Consider the following 24499-nt stretch of genomic DNA (forward strand, 5'->3'; position numbering starts at 1 on the left):
GTGGGCCTCTTTGTGTTCCCCTTGTTTGGGACCCTCTGTGCTTCCTGGACTTGTAAGTCTATTTCTTTCCCCAAGTAGGGGAAGTTTTGTGTAATTATTTTTTCAAATAGGTTTTCAATTTCTTGCTCTGTTTCTTCCCCTTCTGGTACCCCAGTAATACGAATGTTGGGCCTCTTGAAATTGTCCCAGAGGCTCCTTATACTATCTTCATATTTCTGGATTGTTTTTTCTTTTTGCTCTTCTGGTTGGGTGTTTTTTGTTTCCTCATGTTCCACATTGCTGATTTGATTCTCAGTGTCCTCTACTGTTGATTCCCTGTAAATTATTCTTCATTTCAGTTTGTGTAACCTTCATTTCAAATTGGTACTTTATTATGTCATCGATTTTCTCAGTTATTTTCTTAAAACTGTTACTAATATGGTTGAGCATCCTTATAAACAAAATTCTGAACTCTGTATCTGTTAGTTTGCTTGGATCTATTTCATTTAGTTCCTCTTCTAGAGATTTCTTCTGTTCTTTCCTTTGTGACATGTTTCTTTGCCTCCACATTTTGGCTGCTTCCAGGTGTTTGTTTCTATGTATTAGGTAGAGCTGCTATGTGTCCTAGAATTTGTAGAGTGGCTTTGTGTAGGTGTCCTGTAGGGCCCAGTGGTTCAGCCTCCTCAGTCACCTGAGCTGGGCCTTCTAGGTGCTCCCCTGTGTGGGCTGTGTGCACTGTCCTGTTGTAGTTGAGCCTTGGTTGCTGTTGGCATCACTGGGAGGAACTGATCCCTCAGGCCAATTGGCTGTGAGGACCAGCTGCAGCTACAGCCAGAGAGCTGCTGTGCTGGAGACACCCCTGTGGAGCAGGATTTACTTCAGTGGGGCTTTGGTGTTCACCAAGTGCGCCCCTTGAGTGTGTCACTCGTGGATGTGGTAGGGTTGTAATCCAGCGTGGTAGAGTCTGACCACCAGGTGCACTGTCTCTGGGGCCTCCCTGGAGGTGCAAAGTCAGCCTGTGCCAGTGCCTTGCCCAGGGCCACCCAGCATGAGCTACACAGCAAACCGTAGATGCTGCTCCTTGTGCTGGGCTTGGAGGAGCCCAGGAGAGGCCCAGCTATGAGCCAATGCAGCTGCCGCTAGTGCCAGGCCTGGGGCCGCTTATCAAGCCGTATGGGGCCCGCTGCTGGTTGTCTGAGAGATTTTAGGAAAGTCCTAAGCATGGGGCTCCAGAGGCCACTTGCACAGAAAAGCCCCTGGAAATGGCCTGGATGAGCTGCAGGTGGGGGGGCGGGGCCTCCGGGAATCACGGGGCGGGGCCAAGGGTGTGAGTCACGTGCTGGCGACTCAAACATGGCGCCCGCCTGCCGGCTGTGCGGGGAGGACTCGCCACAGGAGCCATGGCCTCCGCCAGCCCTTCTGCCCGGGAGGAAGCCGCCCTCCGCCTCTCGCCCCGACTCCAGGCAGGTTAGTTCCCCCCCGAGTGTCCCGGGTCCTTTCCGGCTGCTCCCGGCGCTGGGCTCAGAGGGAGTGTCCGAGTGAGTCCGTGCCGGGCCCTTTAGAGGAGCTGCTGGGGCTCCCGCAGCCTCCGCGACCCTCAGGGACAGTCCCCGCTGGTTTCACAGCCTGAGGTTGTGGGACGTCTCTTCCCGGCCCTGGAGCCCTGGGCTGGGGCCTACTGTGGGCTGGGACCCCTCCCTCCTCTGGGAAACCCCCACCGCCGAGATTCCCTCCCGGGTTTAACCCGTGGCACTGGGTGTGGGCCCGGGGCCGTCTCTTCAATTCAGCCTCGATGGGGCCGCGTCTCCGCCCCTCCTACCGTCTCGGTGCTTCCTCAGCTCCCTGGTTGTGGGGCTTCTGTGCAGCCAGATCTCAGGAGGCTCTGAGCGATGGTGGTTCTGTGTTTTAGTTGTGATTCTGATGTGATTGCGGGAGGCGGCGGGACCGTGGTTACCTGCGCCTCCATCTTCTTTCCTCCTCCCTCTGTCTACTTCTTAAAGCCCCTCTCTCTGGATTTGGGGTGAAGAGGAAAGAACCCCTCACCAAGCACTCCTGCCTTGTAGGGAGGTGGACTCAACACATCAACAACCCCCTTGAAAAATCCCTGCAAAAATGTCTAATTCTTGATCCTTTTATGCCCTTGATGTAGGTAAGGAATTAGGAGTTTTGTAAACAGTTTACAGCCACTTTTTTGGGTAAAATTTGCAAGGGGCTTAACGCCTCTTTTAAAATGTACCTATTGTTTCCTGATGCTTCCAGGAGAATATTCATTGAAATATCTTGTTATAATGTCTCTCCATTCCTTTCTTTTAAACTTTCCCATCTGGTTGGGGAACGAATTTTGTTACAAGGAGGCAAGGTTGGGTGTTTTCAGGGTGGATTTCGTGGATGACAGGGGTGGAACTAGGCACTTTTTGTGGGGATGTTGTGCATGCTTTCCGAGTAGACAGGGCAGCCTGAGATGAGCAGCTGTGCATGTAGCAGGCGCTCAGTTCACAGTGCTTGGTCTCCTCTATGCCAGTGACTCCCAGATCTGTCTTCGTAGCCCAGACCTCTTCCTGAGACTCATGTGTCTGACATCTTACATCTCAACTCACATTGCTACTCTGAACCCCACTCCCCAGTTCAAATACCCATTCATCTGCATGTAATTTCTCTTTAGCCTTAATAAATGGTGCTTAGAAAATCCACCTCAAATCAGGAATCTGGGAGTCAACTATGGATTCTTAAGGTCTTATGTGCCATGGGTGCCCCCTTTAGCAATCTAGTGATATCTATAATAGCTTTCAAAGTAGTGTTTTAGGTGTAGAAAACTATTATGAAAACCAACAGTGTGGAAATACACTTTTATTATGGATAATTTGGAATCTGTGAATTGTCTCCTCTCTCACCTCTCACATTGGTTCAGTATTAGTCACCAGGCACCTCCTGCACAGTAGTCAGACTCATTTCATCTTGTCTGACTTCACCGTTACTTTTAAAATTCAGTCCTTTGTCATCTCTCACTTGAATTACTGCCGTTAAATAAAAATCATTCTGAAAGTAAACAAAATAATATAATGAGCTGTCGTAAACATCACCGAGTTTTGACAGTTATCAACATAATACCTCAACCCACGTTCCATTCCCTAGTTAATGATGATGATTTCATAGGTGTTTTTACAAAGTAAAATTGATAAATATTGAAGAGCATAAATCTTGGATGAACAATTTGGATGCATGAATCCACAACCTACCCTTCACGGGGTAAACTTCAGACCTCTGGGCAGATGTAGAACACATCCACCGTCCTAGGAATTCCCTCTTCCCTGCCCAGTCCCTTCCCAGTCAAGCTCTCTGGCCCTTGGAGGCAGCCACTGTTCTGATTTTTTTCACTCTAGAGTAGTTTTGCCTGTTTCAGAATTTCACATCATGGAATTATACAGTACGTATTCTTTTGTGCCCAGTGTCTTTCACTCAGCATATGTATGAGATGCATCCATGTTATCGCCTGCATTAGTACCTAGTTCATTCCTTATTATTGCTGAATATTATTCCACTATGTGAATAAACCAGTTTGCTTGTGAATCCCCTGTTGATGGACCTTTTGGTTGTTTTTGTGAATAAATCTGTTCTGAACATTCTTGAAGTCTTTTTTTGTGAGCATATGTTTCCATTTCTCTTAGATAAATACCTAGCAGTGGAGTTTTGGATATATGTTGATTTTTATTAAAAAACCCACCCTGCTAGATCTTTAAAAAAAACCTGCCATTTCACATACAGCAAGCAAAGTATGAGAGTTCTAATTCCACAGCCAATTAGCCCTTCTGTTGTCATTCTTTATATCTGGCCATTTCGGGGGGGGGTGGGGTTCATAATGGCATCTCATTGTGGGTTTATTTTGTATTTCCCTGGTAACTAATGATGTAAGACATTATTTCACCTTGGAGAGTCAGATCTTTTGTAAAGTGTCTGTTCAAGCTTTTTTTTTTTTTGTCCATTATTAATTTTTAATTGAATTTATTAGAGTGATATCGGTTAATAAAATTATATAGGTTTCAGGTATACAATTCTATAGTAGATCATGTGTATATTGTATCGTGTGTGCACCACCCAAAGTCAAGTCTCCTATCACCATTTATTCCCCCTTTACCCTCTTCTATCCATCACCCCCTTTCCCTCTGGTAATCACCACATTGTTGTCTGTCTATGAGTTTTGTTTTTTTTACTTAATGCCTTCACCTTTTTCACCCAACCCTCCAGCCCCTCTCATGACAGCTGTCAGTCTTTTCTCTGCATCTATGAGTCTGTTTCTATTTTGTTTGTTAGTTTATTTTGTTTACTATATTCCTCATAGAAGATAAATCATATGGTACTTGTCTTTCTCTGACTGGCTTATTTCATTTAGTATAATACTCTCCAGGTTCATCCATGTTGTCACAAAGGGTAAGAGTTCCTTCTTTTTTATGGCTGAGTAGGATTCCATTGTGCAAATGTACCACAACTTTTTATCCACTCATCTACTGATGGGCACTTGGGCTGCTTCCAAATCTTGGCTATTTGTAAGTAACACTATAATGAACATAGGGGTGCATATATTCTTTTGAATTAGTGTTTTGGGATTCTTTGGGTAAATTCCCAGAAGTGGAATCACTGAGTCAAAAGGCAGCTCCATTTTTAATTTTTTGAGATAACTCCATACTGTTTTCCACAGTGGCTGCTCCAATCTGCATTCCCATCAACAGTGCACGGGGGTTCCCTTTTCTCCACATCCTTGCAGATATTTGTTGTTTGTTTATAGTCATTCTGACAGTTGTGAGGTGATACCTCATTGTGGTTTTCATTTGCATCTCTCTGATGATTAGTGATGTTGAGCATCTTTTCAGAGGTCTGTTGGCCATCTGTATGTCCTCTTTGGAGAAATGTCTCTTCAGGTCCTTTTTCTATTTTTTAATTGGGTGGTTTGTCTTGGTGTTGAGTTGTTTAAGTTCTTTATAGATTTTGGATATTAACCCCTTATCAGATGTATCATTGGCGAGTACATTCTCCCATTCAGTGGGTTGTCTTTCCATTTTGTTGATACTTTCCTTTGCTTAGCAAAGATGTTTTAGTTTGATGTAGTACCATTTTTTTTCTCTTTTGTTTCCCTTGTCTGAGGAGATATATCAGAAAAAATACTGCTACAAGAAATGTCCAAGATTTTACTGCCTATGTTTTCTGGGATTTTTATGGTTTAAAGTCTAACATTTAAGTCTTTAATCCCCTTTGAGTTTATTCTTTTATGCAGTATGAGAAAGTGGTCTAGTTTCTTTCTTTTTCTTTCTTTTTTTTTTATATATCTGTCCAATTTTCCCAACAGCATTTACTGAATAGACCATCTTTACCCCATTGTATGTTTTTGCCTCCTTTGTCAAATATTAATTGACTCTATAGGTGTGGGTTTATTTCTGGGATCTCTGTTCTGTTCCATTGATTACATATGTCTGTTCTTACAACATTACCGTGCCGTTTTGATTACTATGGCCTTGTAGTATAGTTTGATATCAGGTAGTGTGATTCCTCCAAATTTGTTTTTCTTTGTCAAGATTGCTGTGGCTATTCGGGGTCTTCTGTGATTCCATATAAATTTTCGGAATAGTTGGTCTAGTTCTGTGAAATATGCCATTGGTATCTTGATAGAAATTGCATTGAATCTATAGATTGCTTTGGGTAGTATGGACATTTTAATTATGTTAATTCTTCCTATCTATGAGCATGGTATATGCTTCCACTTATGTGTATCATCTTCAATTTCTTTCATCAGTGTCTTATGATTTTCTGAATAGAGGTCTTTTACATCCTTGGTTAAATTTATTCCTGGGTATTTTATTCTTTTTGAAGCAATTGTAAACGGGCTTGTTTCCTTAGTTTCCCTTTCTGATAGTTTACTATTGGGGTATAAAAATGCAACTGATTTCTTGATGTTTATTTTGTATCCTGCTACTTTACTAATTCAGTGATCAGTTTTAGTAGTTTTTTGGTAGAATCTTTAGGGTTCTCTGCATAGAATATCATGTTATCTCTATATGACACTCTATATAGAGAGTTATCTCTATATGAAGCAAATAATGACTTCTTCCATTTTAATCTTGATGCCTTTTATTTTTCTTGTCTGACCGCTGTGGCTAGGACTTTCAGTACTATGTTGAATAAGAGTGGTGAAAGCGGACATCCCTGTGTTGTTCCCAGTCTTAAAGGAAATGCTTATAGTTTTTGCCCATTGAGTATGATGTTGGCACATTTGTCATATAAGGCCTTTATTACATTGAGGTATGTTCCCTCTGTTTTCAATTTGCTGAGAGTTTTTATCATAAATGGGTGCTGGATTTTATCAAATGCTTTTCCTGCATCTATTGATATGATCATCTGATTTTTACCCTTTATTTTGTTTATGTGGTGTATTATGTTTATTAATTTGTGTATATTGTACCAACCTTGCATCCCTGAAATAAATCACATTTGATCATGGTGTGTGATCCTTTTAATGTATTGCTGGATTTGGTTTGCTAATATTTTGTTGAGGATTTTAGCATCTTTCTTCATCAGGGATATTGGCCTATAATTTTCTTTCTTTGTAGTATCTTTATCTGGTTTTGGAATTAGGATAATGGTGGCCTCATAAAATGAGCTTGGGAGTATTCCCTCCTCTTGAATGTCTGGTCTTTATTATTTCCTTCCATCTGCTCACTTTGGGCTTTGTTTGTTGCTCTTTTTCAAAAATTTTTGTGTGAAGTTAGATTGTTTATTTGAGATTTTTCTTGTTTTTTTGAGCTAGGCTTGTAATGTTATGAATTTCCCTCTGCTTTTGCTGTGTCCTGTGGATTTTGGATTGTTTTGTTCTTGTTTTCATTTGTTCCAAGGTATCTTTTGATTTCTTCATTCATCTCATGGTTCAGCCATTCATTGTTTAGTAACATCTTATTTAGATTCCATTTCTTTGTGTGTTTTTCACTTGTTTTTCTTGTGATTGATTGCTAGTTTTATACTGTTATGGTCACAGAAGATGCTTGATATGATTCAATCTTTTTAAATTTATTGAGACTTGTTTTGTGTCCTAACATGTGGTATCCTAGAAAATGTTCCATGTGCACTTGAAAAAAATGTATATGCTGCTGCACTGGGGTGAAATGCTATAAAGACATCAATTAAATCCATCTGATCTGGTGTGTCATTTAAGGCCATAGTTTTCTTGTTAATTTTCAGTCTGGAAGATCTATGCATTGATGTCAACGAGATGTTAAAATCCCCTACTATGACTGTGTCACTGTCAATTTTTCCCTTTATGTCCATCAAGATTTGCTTTATATATTTAGGTGCTCCTATGGTGTTTGCATAAGTGGTTACAAAGGTTATATCCTCTTGTTGGATTGCTTCCTTTATCATTACATAGTGTCATTCTTTGTTTCTAAAACAAACTGTTTGTTTTAAATTCTGTTTTGTCAGATATAAGTATTGCCACTCCAGCTTTTTCCTTTTGCCCCTTTCCATTTGCATGAAATATCTTTTTCCATGCCTTTACTTTTACTCTGTGTGTATATTTTGTTCTGAGGTGGATCTCTTGTAGACAGCGTTTATATGGGTCTTGTTTTCTTATTCATTTAGCTACCCTATGTCTTTTGATTGGAACATTTAAGCCATTTACATTTAAAGTAATTATTGATAGGTATGTATTTATTGCCATTTTATTCTTTTAACTATATTTCTCTCTTTCTTCTTCTTTTTCTTCTTAAAGCAGGCCCTTTAACATTTCGTGTAACACTGGTTTGGTGGTTAAAAAAAACTCCTTTAGCTTTTTCTTGTCAGGAAAGCTCTTTATTTCTTCTTCAATTTCAAATAATAGCTTTGGTGGATAAAGTAGTCTTGGTTATAGGTCCTTGCTTTTTATCACTTTGAATATTTCATGACAATCCCTTCTGGCCTGAACTGTTTCTTTTGAGAAATTACCCGACAGTCTTATGTGAACTCCCTTGTAGGTAATTAATTGCTTTTCTATTGCTGCTTTTAAGATTCTCTCTTTGTCTTTAACACCCTTCGTCATTTTAATTATGATGTGTCTTGGTGTAGGCCTCTTTGGGTTCATCTTGTTTGAGAATCTCTGCACTTCCTGGACTTCTGTGCCTTTTTCCTTCACCATGTTAGGGAAGTTTCCAGTCATTATTTCTTCAAATAGGTTTTCTATCTCTTGCTCTCTCTCTTCTCCTTTTGGTACCCCTATGGTGCAGATGTTGTTAAGCTTCATGTTTCCCAAAGGTCCTTTAAGCTGTCCTCATTTAAAAAAACTGTTTTTTCTTTTTGCTGCTCTGATTGGGTGTTTTTTTCAACCTTGTTTTCCGAATCACTGATTCGATCCTCTGCTCCATTCAACCTACTGTTTATTTCTTCCAGTGTATTCTTCATTTCTGATATTGTATTCTTCATTTCTGACTGTTTTTGAAAATGGTTTTTATGTACTTTTTCATGCTGTTGTAGCCCTCACTATTTTCTTTGAGCATACTTATAACCATTACTTTGAGCTCTGTATTTGATAAATTCCTTGCCTCCATTTCATTTAGCTCTTTTTCTGGAGATTTCCTGTTTTTTCATTTTGAGCATGTTTCATTGTCCCCCCATTTTGACTGCTGTTTTGTGTTTGTTTCTATGTATTAGGTAGATCTGCTATGACTCTCAGTCTTGGTTAGGTGGACTTATGTAGTAGGTGTCCTGTGGTACCCAATGGCACAGTCTCCTTGCTCACCTGAGCTGGTGCTCCAGGAATATACCTTGTGTGGGTTATGTGAGCCCTACTTTAGTAATTGAGGTTTTTTAAAAAATGTTTTCTTTATTTTTTTTTTCCATCACCATTTATCCCCCTATACCGTCTTCCATCTCCACCCTCCCCCTCCCCCAAGTAATTGAATCTTGATTGCTATTGGCCCATTTGTGCATGTGGTCCACCCTCAGGCTTGCTGACTGTGAGGATCAACCACGACCATAGTGTAAGAGCTACTGTCCAGGTGCTGACCACACAAAGTGGAATTTGCCTCAATAGAGCCTGTTCTCTGCCCATATCTCCCTTTGGATATGCCACTGAGAAGCTAACTGAATCCTGCTCTGATGTCTGAAGCTGGCCACTGGGTGTATTGGTTCTGGGGTCTCTTGGGAGGCAGGCCAATGCAGACACTGCCTGCGACTGGCCGTGGGAAACATGTTTGAAACTGTAAAGTTATCTGCAGTTTGTGGCTGCCTCTTCTGGTCCTCGGCATATGTGGGAAGGACCAAGCTATGCACCAAGGTTTGCTTTTACCAGCACTGGGCCAGGGGCAGTTCAGCAAAAGTCTCAAGGCACCTTGAGATCCACCTCCACCTGCCTCAGGATATAGGTTGCCTGTTAGGCTCAGTCACTGAAAGAGCCTCTGGTGGTATTTGAGTTGCATAAGGTAGGTTCTCAGTGAGTCCCTAGGTAAGGGTGAGTGGTGTTTCCCAGATTGATACAGGTTCAAACTCAGTGCCTATGCTTGGTCTGAGGCTACTCAGCAAATGTCCCCGGGTATACCAAGTATAGTTACCATCCACTGGGTGCTCACACACCTTTGTGAGTCGTCAAGGCGCAGCCAGCAGAGTTTATCATGCCCAAACAGACCAAGATTTGGCCGTGTGAAGGGAGGGTTCTGCACTGGTCAGTTGTGTGAGGCAAAAATGGCCCCCTCCTAGAGTCATACAACTCATGTCCCAGATTCAGCCAGGAGTCTGATCCCAACAGGCCAGGTCACCAGAAATTGGGAGGATGGGGCTAATGGATATCCCGTGAGGGGGAGATGCTTGGGGGAACGTGGGCCACACAATTCAATCTGTCCTGGATTCTACTCAGACCTTGGCAGGGAAAAGTCACCAGGAGTCAGGAGGGTAGGACCCTTGGGAGCCCGGAGCGGAGCTAGCAGGTCTCTTGTGAGGTCTATTTTTAACCATTTAAAAATTTTGTTAGTGTGTTGTAGGATTTTAAAAAATTCTGGATAGAAATCCCGTATCAGATACATACATGGTGAATATTTTCTCCTTGTAGACTCAATAATTCCAATTGATACAAAGTCTTTAAATTGCTTAAGAATTGATATGGCTCTACCAGTGCATAAAATCTGTATATCCTCCCTGTATATATCCCACACACATTTAATTCATTATGTGTGTTTATATTTATTTGTTTGTTTGTATATACACAAGCATCTGTGGATCCACAGACCCCAAGTCAAAGACACAGCCAGGAAGGCAAGAAAGGAAGAACAGAAGTGCCTGGGTGGAGGCTGAGGGAGGGAGGAGAGACTGCAGGTCTGGAGGAGTGTCAGTGTTTATGTGCCTGGAATGAGTGTCAGCCCCTCAAATCCGGAGAAAACTTCTTGAGCGTTGTTCTTGCTGTTTCCTCGGCGTCTTCCCAAAGATGCTTGGTGTTTTGTCCCCAAGCATTAAAGATGACAGACGGCTCTGCTTGACCTTTGAACTGCTCTTCCTTCCTAATATGAGAGGAACTAATCATCAGTGGAGCATACATTTTCAGGAGCCAAGGGGTTAAAAAGAAAAAAAAAGAGGAAAGGAAGAGAGAAGTGAGTCAGAGAACTTCTGCCTGTGCCTCTGAGTCAGCTTCGTGTGTTACAATAAAAGCCGTGTGTGGAGACCTGCCTGGAAAAACTGCTGAATGGAAAGACTTGAGAACAGCTCATAGACCTGATGGCAGTTGAAGGCTTTTCATGGTTTTTCAGAAACGGTTAGCAGCCCCTAGCAGCGCTCCCGTGACATCACAGAAATCTTGACTCTTGCTTGGCCTTCTCCTGCTCTAGCCCATCCCACCTCCTTCCACGCAGGACCTCAGCACAAGGTGGTTAGTGAGAGGAGAGGAGGCAAGAAGGCGACGCGGAGCTGCTGGCCCACCTTCAGCCCTCACCAGCAGGTGGCCTTCGCGGAGGAGATGCCGTTCGGGAAGGGTGGCCGGTGAGACCTCGCCTGCTGCCAGCAGCTCAGCCATGTGGGACCGCTGGAAACACAAACACCGCTGGATGGGGGGAAGGTTGAGTTCAACTTTATTTTATATTGGGTGTGGGTGTGGAGGGCGGAGTGTGATGTAAACTTGTGTGTTCGCAGACGCACAAACGGAAGACTGTTGGATGCAGTTTTAGCATGGGCATGCATCTAAAGGTGGACACTTTTATTTTATTTACAGTGGTGGGGGGACCCTCCAGAGCTGAAGACAGGGTGTAGTGGGAACTGCATCGAAGCTTCTGCTCTCATTCTGTTTCCACAAACATGTAACATTCTGAGGACAAAAAATCTCCGTTTAACTGACCCATATTTTTCCCCCGAGCATTAAAGATCACACAAAAAATCAAAGTTTGTTTTTTAAAAAAGCAGTTGGGAAAATTGAGGCTCCAATTAATTCCTGCTTTTTAAACAGTGGAAACATTTTTTATGTGTTTTTCATGTTACTCAAATGATGACTGTAATTTCTCTTTGGCTTAATACTGAATCTGTTGAAGAGTTTAAATACAGCCCATATATAGGCCTCTCTCAAATGCTGTTTTGTTTTTGTAAAAAGTGGTGATTCCTCTGTTTTGAAATAGTGATTACTCGCCCTTTGGATGTTAGGAAATGTGTGTGCTCAGGGTGCTGTCAGGCTCTGGGTCGCTACTTTTCAACGTGTCCCGAAGGGGAAGGCGAGCGTGTGTTATAATCACCCTGATTAAGTGGCAGCTGGAGACACCAGTCTAGGGCCTGGACCCACCCGGCAACTTTCTCACACATTCTTTTTACTAAATTGCTCTGTAAAGCAGAATTCATCTTTTAGAACTAAAACTCCAGGTGAATGTCAAAGATCCTCTAACGAGAACATACTAGTATTTGAAAACAATGGCCCCAAATTATCATCCAGGAATAGTATAAGGGACTCACTTAAGAAAGCAAGTTTAAGTGGCTGAAAAAAGTTTGGTAGCATCTCATGGAGGCAGCCTTGCTTACTTATTTATAAACCTCAGACGTATACTTGCTGTATGTAATGTCCCTGTATTTAGATATATGGTTGTTTTCTCGCCTTCTAAATATCCGCCTTGTCATGATAGAAAGAACATGGATTTAGAGTCAGCCTTGGACTTGAGTTACTTCATTGCCGCCGTGGCCTTCAGCAGGTCTCATAGCCTCCATAAGGCCCAGTGTCCTCGTCTCTACAATGAAAGCGATGCCTACAGGTTAGTGTGGTGACGTCAACTCAGGTTAACTTTGTAACTCAGGTTAAACATTTGGAAAAGATTAGTTTCTCCATTTCCTTTGTTCTTTGGTTGCCATTATTTGTTTTTTCCTTTCTGAACCTTGGGGTTCTCGTCCATTTAGGTAGAAAGTGGCCCACATGAGGTATCTAAATATGGACTCTGCCAACAGGATTTTTCTGAACTTGCCAGTTTCTTGGCCTTTCTCTACTAACCCCTGCCCATGCAGCCCAGCTCCCTGATCAATATCTTGGTTTTCAGTTCCTGTGGGCACCGTCACAGGGGCGCCCTTCAGGGTCACCATCTCAGGTCTCTAGTATTTCCTGGGGGTCAGGACACCTTTCCAGGCTGACTCTCTAAGGCAGTAATCTGTTTCTCTGGCAAAGAGCCTAATAGTGTCTTCTCTGCAAGTTAACTATATTTATTCACTCTGATCGGAGTGAGGATTTCCCCAAATTGCCATGTCTTTGCAAAGTTATTTCTACCATTATGCGCTATAAATGCAGCAGCATCTTGTGCTTCTACTTGCTTTTGCCTGTAATAGAAAAGAAATCCCATTATAAATCATTCCTAGGGAATTTGCAGATTATTTTACCGGTTCAAAATCAGAGGGCTGTTCCCTGGAACGTGGAGCTGCCGTGGTAGACAGTTTGTAGATGTGGAGTGAGGTATAAAGCGATGGCCCTGCGGGTCCCATCTTGTTCAGTATGGTGCCTGCCGGGAGAAAGGGAAAAGGGGTGGGGACCTCTGCATCTGGTGGTTCCCCCCCATCCTGCAACTCTAACTCAGAGCATCTAGCCCATTGTGACACTGACTCAGCCTTCCTCCTTCTACCTCTGATGTCTAGTTCTAATGGTCTCTGTCCCCACTAACTCTAGGGTTGCACTGACATATGCCTCCTTCATCGTAAGGGAGGAGGGAGAATGCTGGCCTTGACTAATAAAAGTATGAAAACAGAAATGCCACCACTTTCAATGCAAACAATATGTTTGTTGACTCTATGAAAAAACCCCCACAAAAGTTGGAATAACTGCCAGCAGTGTTTCCAAATATTTGGGGTCTATTTAAGTCAAGAGACATGAATAATTTAAATCTGGCATCCTTTTTATTTTGTCTGTTTTTGCATTAGTAATAAGTGTGATGAAACCTTAAAAACAAATTCTCACGGTCAAGAGTGGTTGCGTCTGGGAAACAGGACCCGGAGCAGACCTGGGGTCTCAGGCTGTTCATTATAAAGCATTTTGCATGCTTTGTTTTTTTCATCTGATGTATGTATTACTTGGGTTTTTCTGATGCCTCCCTTAGGTAGACTCAGTTCAGTTTGAGTAAAATCTGTTTTGTGCCAGACATTGTGCTGGTCATCTGAGTTCAAGGATGAAGAAAGAATAGCTCTTGCTTGTGAGTTATGAGTTCACAGCCTGCTTGGACAGACAGAACAGACCAAAGGCATGTGTAAATAATAAGATGCTTGTTTAGAGAGGCAGCCATGGTGTTGTCTTCCTCCCGGACATTTTAGTCTTCTTTTAGTGTGAATTTCTATCTTTGTGACAAGTGTATCTCAACAGCGTTCTAATGACTGCAGTTTTGGTTTTGGTTTTAGTGGAAAAAGAATAGATGAAGGTTTATCTTAATTTCCTCAACATAGAAGTGTTACCCTTATAGTTAGCTGGTTTAGTTATCAATATTAATAATAGGAAGCCAGCAAAGGGGACGCCAGACATTATGAGCATGGTCATATCCAGGCAGCTTCACCATGAAGCTGCAACTTTATGCTCCCCAGGGAGCTACCAGTCTGTTCCCTGCAAATCACTGGGGGAAGGGATCAAACAGAGGGGAAATGGATGCATGAGCAGTAAAGTCGGGATGATGTCGGGAAGGTGTTTTCGCGTCAGTCTAACCTGGGAACAAAGATCCCTGACTAGGAAGGTGGACCCTAGTGCAGGCCTGTGAGAATTTGGGAAAACATAATCCCCAGAGGAAGAAATTGTTTCTCTCTCGTTCCCCTCACTTCCCCTCGGCGTCCTTGCACTTGCTGTTCTGTGACCCACGTTAGCCTGCTATGTGGCCCTAGAAGCCACATGGGCCATGCAGACCCTACACAAAATGGACTACAGCTGGGAACAAACTAAGATAGCCAGATGATGGACTGGAAGGGACTTTACTATGGAGCGAAACCTCTGGACAGTGGCTTTGATTCTAGCTCTGCTCAAGACAAAATGGGAATTTTCCCATGGCATGATACAGGGAGATGGGGTCTTGGAAGGAAGCTCCCATAATGTTACCTCACCAGTAAAGCTTTCCCTAATACCTCATCCCCCCATGGGGGCCTCAGGAAATTCTTGTTCCTCTGGCACCCTGGGGACTCCACTTCCACCAGCAATAGGTGGGGACACAGAGGTCATCCCACCAATCACAGAAGGTTCCAGAATGAGGCTGTGGACCACAGAGAGGCATAGAACCAGGTGCGAGTTTTATTTTGCTACTTCCTCTCTGGGCATGAATGCGCAATAGTGTAGAGTGGTCCCAAATGACACACTAGAATCAGGCTGCGTAAGTGCCAGGACACTCTTTATTCCCTGAAGTAACAGCTGCCAAGTCTTATGTCCACACCCAGAGGTCTCCATTACCCTTTAGTGATTCTGGAGCACCCAACAGCAATGTCATCTTATTATTGAAGGTGTTCCCAGCTTGAGTTGGAGACAAGCAGAGCATCTGTCACAGGCTTTAGGTCGTCTGGTTTTACTGAGAAACCTTCTAGACTCACCCAGAGTCTGTTACACGTATTTGAGTAAGTCTATCAGAGTGTTCAGTAGTGGATGAAGCTATACTTTCCTCAGAGAACAAAACAGCATCACTCTGCATATCATGAGTGTACCAAGTCATTGGATTTTTAAAACAGCATTGACATATGTCATTAAAATAGCATGGAAATAAATTTATGTTTTGTGGTATCTATTTCTCTTAGTCAAGAGAAAATTTGCTTAGATTTCTACAAAAATGCTTTTTGGCTTACTTAATTTTATAGGTCTGGGTGATTTCCACAATACTAAAAATATTTGGACTATGTATGATGCAATGTGAATCTTGTTTCCGTTCACTAGTAGGTAAATGCCTTTTTCAAGCTCGAAGAAAGTGATTTGTGCAAAAATGAATGGGTATAATTTCAAAGGTAAACCATAAACTCAGAGTGAGAACAGAAAACAGAATTATACCAAAATGAAAGTTGACAGTCGTACATATTCAACCTTGACTTGTTCCATTCAAGGACTGCCTTAACATCAGTAGTGAAATAAATTTTATCATTTCACTCCACGACTATATGATGACATTAAATTCTGAAGTAAATAAACTTGAAAAACTTCTAAAATATTTTATTAACATGCACCTGGGTATAATTTATTACTTTTTACAAAGAATATTTAATTGTTACCAACCAGGAAATGGTACACGTTTTATCTTCCCTGACAGATTAGAACAATTCTTAATTGCACACTTTAAACCCATTGCTTTGGTTGAGATAACTTTCGCTTTAGCTCCGAATTTTTGGGTTCATTTGGGGTCAAAATCTTTTTGAGAACTTTCTCTCAAATGCTGGAGCTGGTTCCACCTCAGCCAGAGTTTACCTACTGTGTTTAATGTGTTCTGACTTGTCCTGTGTTCACTCTTAATTTCTCCCTGGAAAGTGGCAAAAGCAGAAAGCATGGTGATTACCGTGTATTACCCTGTAGCTGGGCTCCATAATCAGAATGGCCAAGCCCTGTGCATACATGCTGTCTTTTCTCAGAATTTCCTGACCCATTTTCCATTTTCTCAGAATTTCCTGACCCATTTTCCATTTGTTTGAGAAGAAGACAAAATTGTATTTCTTTCCCTCCTGACTTCTTCAGAAATCTCTCCTGTTAACTAGCATTTTCATCTGCAGACACCTCTAACTATTATTACATTGTGCCTCTCAGAATACAGAATGCCCACATTTCACCTCAGGAAAGAAGTACCTTTTTTTTTTTTTTTTTTGGTGCAAGAGTTAGTTTCTCTGATGAAACCACCCATGGACCATTTAATAGAAAACTCAGAAGACTTGCAAGCACAATTTGCCAGCCCTTCAATCAAGCCACAGCTCTTTGCTTTTGTCCCTTAGTGAGAAGGTTTGACTTGGAAGGTGCAAGGCCAGAACACAGGGCAGACAAGGGTCCAGAGGAGGGAGGAAGGGAGGAAGGGAGGGAGGGAGGGAGAATCCAGGGCACCTTGCCACCCTGAGACACTGCACTCCTTCCTAGGGCCTGCATGCCAAGTCCGGTCCCCTGCCTTCCCCTGGAAACATGCCTTTTGCTTACTTTTTGTTTGAAGCAGCTGGAAAGGATATTTTTTTACTCTGAGTCGGTCTTAGCTTTTGAAGAGGCTGCTTCGTGAGAGTTATCTGTTGTCATCCCTCTGGGTTTCAGCTCAGAGTGATAAGGTTACTTAAATATGTGTGTGTGTTTGAATGGTTATGAAAATAAACTGTTCACATGCATGTGCCTTAGTCCTCCCCACTGGTGAGTCCGCTCCCCCTGGCAGTGACTTGCAATTCTCCTAGCTGATCCTTCTAGTGTTTGTTTACCTCTACATGTCTAAACGCTATATTTATGCTACTGCTGCTGGATTTGCCAGTTGTAGACATTATAGACTGTCTGCTTTCCAAATGATAAGGTTTAGGCTAATGACCATGTAACCCATCTAACATACTTCTTTCTTCCTCATATCCTTACATCAAAGTTTTGGGTTAAATTAGCAATTATACTATCGAGACTATAATACGTAACATTTTAAAGAACAGCTAACGTTTTGTGGGTATTTTTAAGATGCAAGACACTGTTTAAGAGCTTTAGAAAGGTATTAATATATCTTCGTAACGACCCTATCAAGTAGGTATGATTATTCCCATTTTGCAGATGTGGACAGAGAGACAAAGGTCAAATAACTTTCATGAAGTCATCTAGGTCGTCGTTGGTGGAGCCAGACTGCAAATCAAGTAAATCTGGCTCCAGAGCCTACTTTTCATTATTACTCTCTTTAAATTACTGTGATGTTGTAAATACTCTTCTAGAGGAGCCACGTATATACTATCACTACTTTTCCTTCCTTTTATTTACTATTATTTCATTTTTTCTTACTATTTCTTTCTTTTTTTCTTTTGGGACTGCCATTAGCTGGAAGTTGTTATGACCCCCTGACTTTCTTACCTTTATATCTTCTCTATCTTTTGGCCTCCATTCTGGGAGATGGTCTGAACTTGAACTGCATCTATCTATCATCTATCTGTCTGTCTGTCTGTCTGTCTGTCTGTCTGTCTGTCTATCTATCTATCTATCTATCATCTATCTATCTATCTATCATCTGTTTATCTAATCTATCTCTATCATCTATCATCTATCTATCATCTATCTTTATTTATTGATTCTTTTTGGAGAGAAAGAGGAAGGGGGTGGGAGAGAAAGAGAAACATTGATGTGAGAGAGAAACATCAATCTGTTGCTTCCCGTACACACCCTGATTGGAGATTGAACCTGAAACCTGAGTATGTGCCCTGACTGGGAACTGAATCTGCAACCTTTTGATGCATGGACAGTGCTGAACCAACTGAACCACACTGGCCAGGGTCTGAACTTTATCTTTTAACTCTTCTGTTGACTTCTTATTCTGTGACTTTTTTAAATCCCAAGAACTGTGTCTTATTTTTGGCAAGTTCCTTTGTTTACATTTCAGGTGTTACTTCCCGATTGTGTACTGTGGTCATCTTCCACATCAGTGGCTCTCCTCCAGTGTCAGTTCACAAGTACAAGTGAGGCTCTGAAGAGCTGATGGGCACAGACTGCAGGAAGCCGGGCTGGTCAGTTAAGGGCTGCAATGTCTGGTGAGTTAGCATCTGCAGACCTGTTCAGTAGGAGGCTCCTCAGTTATCATCTGGAAGCTTTCCCCATGGGTAGGTCGGATGATCCAGAATCGGATCTTCCAGACTCATTCTGGGAATATGTGCCTCTGCAGGTGTTGTGAGAGCCAAGCTGGGGGCAGGGGACAGAAAGCTCTCACCTGGCTGTGGACTTGCACTCAGTTCTTCCTTTTTCCAGCTCATGTTGACCGTTGCACCCCTATGCATGTCCTCCCACTATGTACCTAGTTCCTGAGAACTGCTTTTTCAATTTCTCTAGGGAAAAAAATCTCTCCTCTCTCGTGCTAATGGGGGAAGCATGGTCACACGCAGAGAGGAGAAGGGAAGGGGTCAGGAGGACTCTTTGTGCCTTGTTGGAAGTCCATAGCACTGCTTCCAGTCCTAGCCTTTGGAAGGGCCTACAGTGCAAACCGCCTGCCTTTTCTTGGCTTCGCTCTTTGAGAGTTTTAGCTTTCTTTGTTCTAATAGGTCAGTAAGGACTTGCATATTTAGTTTCCACCTTCTAGAAGACTGGTAACCTTTCTTTCTTACTATTCTCCCCTCTCCTTTTCTCTCTGTCCTTGTGGAATTTCACTTTTTAGTTTTAATCGCGCTCCTTACATTGTGCTCTGGGAAGGGAGAAGAGATAAACACCATGTTAATGCGCCGTGTTGACTGGAAGCCTGATCACATCACCACTGAAAGTTTTGTTTCCTGGACTTTGCTTCATTTTCCTGTTGGGCTGGAGAAACCCTCAGGAATCGACTCAGAACAGCAGGCTGGTTCACCTTTCCTGCTTGAGCATTCCTGATGATACCTTTCTCCCCAGAGCCTGCGTCCTGAATGATCTTTTCTTCTCTTCTTTTGTAAATGAAAGGAACAGAGTCAGGTTGCAGAAACTAGATCTGACCCTCAGGGAAACGCTTTCAACCAGGCTTCTATTGGCCTTTTTCTTTCAGCGGTGTTCTCTGAAAACCCTTTGGAATCACACTGGGGCACAGCTGTCTGATACCAGCTTAAGGTGTAAGTGTTACGTCTCCAAGGAACATGGGTAGAGCTCTGGGGATGGAACTCCAACACTGAGTTTTCTCTTCTTAGCAGTGGAAGTTTGGACTCCTTTGGGGCTGAAGGGCCTTCCTAGAAATCTTACCCCTTTCTGCCTATCCTTAGAGTCAGACCAGCCTGAGGGCCGCTTGGCTGAATTGTTTAGTCAGTGGTGTCATTTAGCTTCATCGTTTCTAGGAAGAGCCCTGTGTTCACATCTCACTGGAGAGGGTTGCCATGTGCTGGCTGTAAACTCTGACCAGGGAGCGCTTTCTGTAGGCATGCTTGTTGGAAGACAGATGGCACAGGTGACATAAGGAATGTCATCAGGTGAATCGTTTTGAGATTCCCAGTTCTTGGACTTGCCCTGGGCAGTAGCTTTGCCAGCAGTTTGGAATAAGACACAAGAGTAGTGCTCATCAAATTTGTAACAGACACAAAGCTGCAAAGAATGGCCAATGTAATCGATGAAAAAATATGTCTCAAAATGATCGGGATGTGCTGGGAGGCTGGGTTAAAAATAACAAGGTGACATTTCAAAGAGATAAATGTAAAATCTTATTTGGGAGTGAAAGAAATCAATAGCGATGATGGGAGAAAAAATAGCTACTGTCAGGAGCTCTGGTAGGGAAAAGACATTTAGGCTTTGTTTGACTAAAAGCTCAATATAAGCTGCTAAACCTGATGAGACAACAGAAACTGCATTAATGGAACCGTAATGTACCGATTCCAGGAAGCAGCGCCCCTTCCGTGGTCAGACGCACCTAGGGCCTTGTGTCTGCTGCTCTACCTTTCCTTCATAGAATAGTTAGTAAAGGCCCTGAGGGCCTGGAAGCAATATCCCAGGAGAAACCAGTGCTGGATCTGGGTGTGTTCCAATGGAAAAGAAAACCGTTTTCTACTTAGTAGCTGCAAAGCTTTAGGCAAGTTCCTGTCTGTGCCTCAGTTGCCTTATGTGAGAGGTGGGGAGGGGAGAGCGCTTCTGTAGAGTGGGAGTAGGGGGTCCCTGGTAGGAAGCCCTGGATGCTGAGACTGGAGAGGTGGGGGGTAGGGATGAGATTGTGAGCATCCTTTTATCTCGGGACAGGAGTTCAAAGTTTATCTTGTGCTGTAGGTAAATTATACGGTCACCCTGTCTGTTATCTTCCAAACCAGGGTGTTGAGAATAAAGGGGAGGCTTATTTTTTTTATTTTTTAAATATATCTTTATTGATTTCAGAGAGAGGAAAGGAGAGGGAGAGACAGAGATAGAAACATCAATGATGAGAGAGTCATTGATCGAGCCCCCAACCCGGGCATGTGCCCTGACCGGGAATCGAACCCCGATTGCCTGGATCCTAGGTCGATGCTCAACCTCTGAGCCACGCCCGGCTGGGCAAGGGGAGGCTTATTAAATGCACCAGAACAACAGTTGTGAAATGGGACTGCTGTGGGTGCCCTGGGCTGAGCAGGAGGGAAGGCCATCCTGGCAGTGGGCACACTGGTGGAGGAAACCACCCTCTGGGTGGCACAGACCTGCCTTGAGAGGGATTGAAGCAGCGCTTGGATGGGTTTCTGATAAGGAGCAGCATTTCTACTTTGGGTGGAAATGACCTAGATGAACTTTAAGGTCATTATTCACCAATGCTGCAAGTGATGTCTGCTGGGGTTCATGAAATAAGTTAAGCAGAAACCATCCTGGCCCTCCCCCAATTCCGTTAGGTGTGTATATCTAGCAAAATGAGGACAGAAACTTCCTTATGAATTACGAAACGAATTCAAAGTGTCAGAGTCTGCTCACCTGGAGCAATAACTCTAGTGTGCTTCAGGGAGCTCCTTAAAAGCATGGATTCCCAGGGTGCCCCTCTGGACTTAGTGTCGGAGTAGGGGGTGGGGCACGTTAAGAAACACGATCTGTTCTAGAGCAACGCTGTTCACATCTGGAATGAGCAGAAAAACACTTCCATTAAATATTTGCTGGATCAGTGATAAGATCTGATCAAAGTCAACCCAGGAGCCATTGCTTGGCACTTTTCGAGGCTTAAAATAAATGTTACGCTGTTATGCAAACAGCAAATGCCAAAGCAGTCAGACAACCTGCCACTTAACTTAGAGCTCAGGTGCTCAGGCCCGGACTGCTCTCCTTAGAGATATTGCAGCATGCTTTCATCATCATTACAAGAGACCAAAAATTAATCCGTGAAGGTTGGGGGCCTTTCTGAGGACTCAGGGCAGGCAGGCATGGCCTGTGGCGCTAGCAGCTCACACACAGAAGAGCAGCCCTGCTTCCATGGGTAGGTACCTCTGTTTTGCCTGGAGAGGAAAGTAAACTTGCAAGCAGGCCAGTGAGGAAGGACCACTTCTGTCCCTTCCAACTTCTCACCCATTGGCCATTGAAGTCACTACTGTGCCCAGGAACCAGACAGTGGACCTTGTGAAAGGTGGGGTGTCTCCCATCCAGGGACTCCCATTAAGGAGATCCTCAGTGATCCTCTTTTGCTTTTCATTTTCACACGTGGACGTGACTCTTCTTAGGAAGGAAGGGGTCTGCTCTATGAGACTGGGTGACCCTGCATCTAAGAATTTATGCTCTCTAGTTTTTCTAACAGAAGGATTTATCTTGGCGCCAAGAAAAGAGTGTGAAAGGAGATTAGAGGAAAAGGTCAGATTTGCAGAAGAAAAACCAATTCCCTGTGAAAGGCAAATCAGAATTCCCAGACTAATTATAATATAGTTCCTATTTTTAGAAGGCTTAAAAAAAAAGTGGTATTTTGTTCTTGAAACCTGAATATACTGCAACAACCACAGACATGGAGAAAGGCTAAAGAACCAGGGGGCGTCCAGGTCATACTGGCTGAGAAGCTGACCCCCGTGAGGACTGGCAGAACCTTCCTGTGTCTCGCACTGTAACTGACCTGGCCTGACCCGGGCTTATTAAGAACTGAGGTCACTGAAGCCCTGGACACCCGACTAAGAACTAATCTACACTTCAGGATCTAAAAACCGAAACGGGAAGCAAAAATCATTAAAGGGATAGAAAGCCAAGGACGATTTCAGCATTTCCCTCACAGACTTTCCTTAGGATGTGACGTTCCTTAGAGCGTCTGCAGACGCGGGTGGACAGTGGGGGAGTGCGTAGCGGAGGTGGTGAAATGAGAACGGTGCAGCAGGATTACCTGCTGACCTGGGCACTATGCACAGTTCACCTTCTCTGTAAGCTCTTGGCTTCTAGGCTGTATCTGAGAGCTCTTAGCAAGGTCTGGTCCCATCTGGCCTACTCCTGCCAAGGCTGGACTCTCTTCTAGGTTGTCTGTTTTGGCCTTTCTTTGCTTTGTTTTCTACAGAGCGCAGTTGCTTTCCAGTGATGCAAGGGGCCTTTTTTTGCTCTTTTAGGCATCCAGGGTGATGAGTAGTTTTCAGCAGTTCTTGTGGGGAACTCCTGCCTTGTCAGGAATGACATGCTAAATATTACTCGTGGAGCTTGACGGAGAACCTAGTGACAGATGCGGGCACCGTGGTTAGGCGCTTTTGTGTGAACTCATTTTAGAGCTTTCCCGAAAGATAGCATTATCTTTCTCCTTACTTTGAAAATGAAGAAATTGAGGCTCAGAGAGGGTCATAGTCTTGCCAGTGGTGAGACGGCGCTAGTGTGATGAAGCATGGTCTTTCTGACTCCATACTGTGTGTGTGTGTGTGTGTGTGTGTGTGTGTGTGTGTGTAGTTCTACCGCTCTGCTTGGAAAAATCAGTGGATGATTCATTAGCCTGAGCCTTTAAAGAAAACTATACTTTAGGATGGGCTCCCAATTTCCAACAACCACAGAAGAAAGCTGGTCGTAGGCCTTTTTCTTAAATTCTCTCCTGATGAGGAAGACGTAAGCAAACACCAGCCTGAGCTACCCGATTCAAGCCCTGCGTCCCAGATGAATTACATTGTAGGTAACAGAGAGAAGCTATTGAATTACTATTTGGAGTCTTTGGAGAATCATGGATAATAAATGGGAGAGGAGCTGGAAAACCGAGATGGGCCAACTTTTTCTAAAAAAGGTTTTCAAAAATTGGAGGATTATAGATGAGTCTGACATCATTTCCATCAGCCATCCTTGAGCAGGTCATGAAACAATTTGTAAGAACTTGGGCAGGAAAGCAGTGATCCCTAAATGCAAACACTGGCTCACTGAGAATGTCTTGCCCAAATAGCATGAATTCTTTTCAGAAAATTGAAGGTTGCAAAGCTCAAGGAGAATAAATACAGCAGATACAGTATATCTGAGGTTCAGCCAGACATTTGACTGGTCTGTGTCAGGCCACACTTCACACCCAGAGCTTCCTGGATGAGATCAATGAATATGAACTGTACAAAAGGAGAGTCAGATAGCGTCACCCCCATTTGGATGGCTTCTCCAGGGTCCCTTACAGCTAGCACTTCACAGGCGTGCTGACAGATTTCCTAGGTGAACTCTGTGCACTGGGCTCCTGTTTAAGACTTACCATAACTCAGGTGAAGATAAATAGAACATGGCAACCAAAATGTTAGGTGATCTGAAGTTGGGAGGGATGATGACCACTTTGGATGAGGAAATGTTTTAAGCAGCTCTGAATGGTTGAGACAATGGCCCTAAATCCTATCGAGACCACTCTTTGCTGCTCACTCAACAACGTGATGTTCTCTGGATGCCAGGAAGTGGACTAGGTCCTAGAATTAGGAAACGCACAAGCCGTTGAAGGGAGAACAGGACGCAGATGGTATCCTGTAGCAGTGCTTTGACGGAGGTGAGCCCAGGACACTGGAGGAGCACCGAGGAAATGACCTCACGAAGGTTTGGGCGACCACTACTGAACCGAGCAAGACCTCCTGGAGGAGGTGATGTTTGAGTAGTTTTGAAGAGTGAGAGGGAATTGTCTGCATAATCAATGTTGGGGTAATCAATGTTGGGGTGAGGGTCTTCCACATTCAGGGAGCACCATCTATAATGGCCTTGCGACCAGGAGCAGTGAGGACTGGGTGTGAGACAATGTGGAAAGCCAATTTACAAGGGCCAGCGATGGCCAGGACCTGGAACAGAGAGATGTTACATATCTCACTCATTTTTCTGTTCCCTGCTGCTGGATGATGGAATGTCCCTAGTGAGTTTTTGAGTGCTTCCTATGAGTGGGCTCTGCTCCGGTGTTTTACATGTGTTGCCTCATTTAACTATCATAAGAACCCGATGAGGCAGGTACTGTTATGACCTCAATGAAACAGGAGGAAACTGAGGCAACAGAGAGGTTAAATAATTTGACTAAAATCCCTTAGCTGTTAAATGTCAGGGCCAAGAACTGAACATAAGTGAAAGAACTTCAGATTC

General features: G+C 43.3%; 1 protein-coding gene across 2 annotated transcripts in view; it reads left to right on the forward strand.

Moving 5' to 3' along the window:
- The window catches only part of DGKI (diacylglycerol kinase iota), a 375957-nt gene that overhangs the window by 55251 nt on the left and 296207 nt on the right, over positions 1-24499 (forward strand). The window lies entirely within an intron of this gene.

This window comes from Miniopterus natalensis, chromosome 10, assembly GCF_054644295.1.
Source record: "Miniopterus natalensis isolate mMinNat1 chromosome 10, mMinNat1.hap1, whole genome shotgun sequence".
NCBI lineage: Eukaryota > Metazoa > Chordata > Mammalia > Chiroptera > Miniopteridae > Miniopterus > Miniopterus natalensis.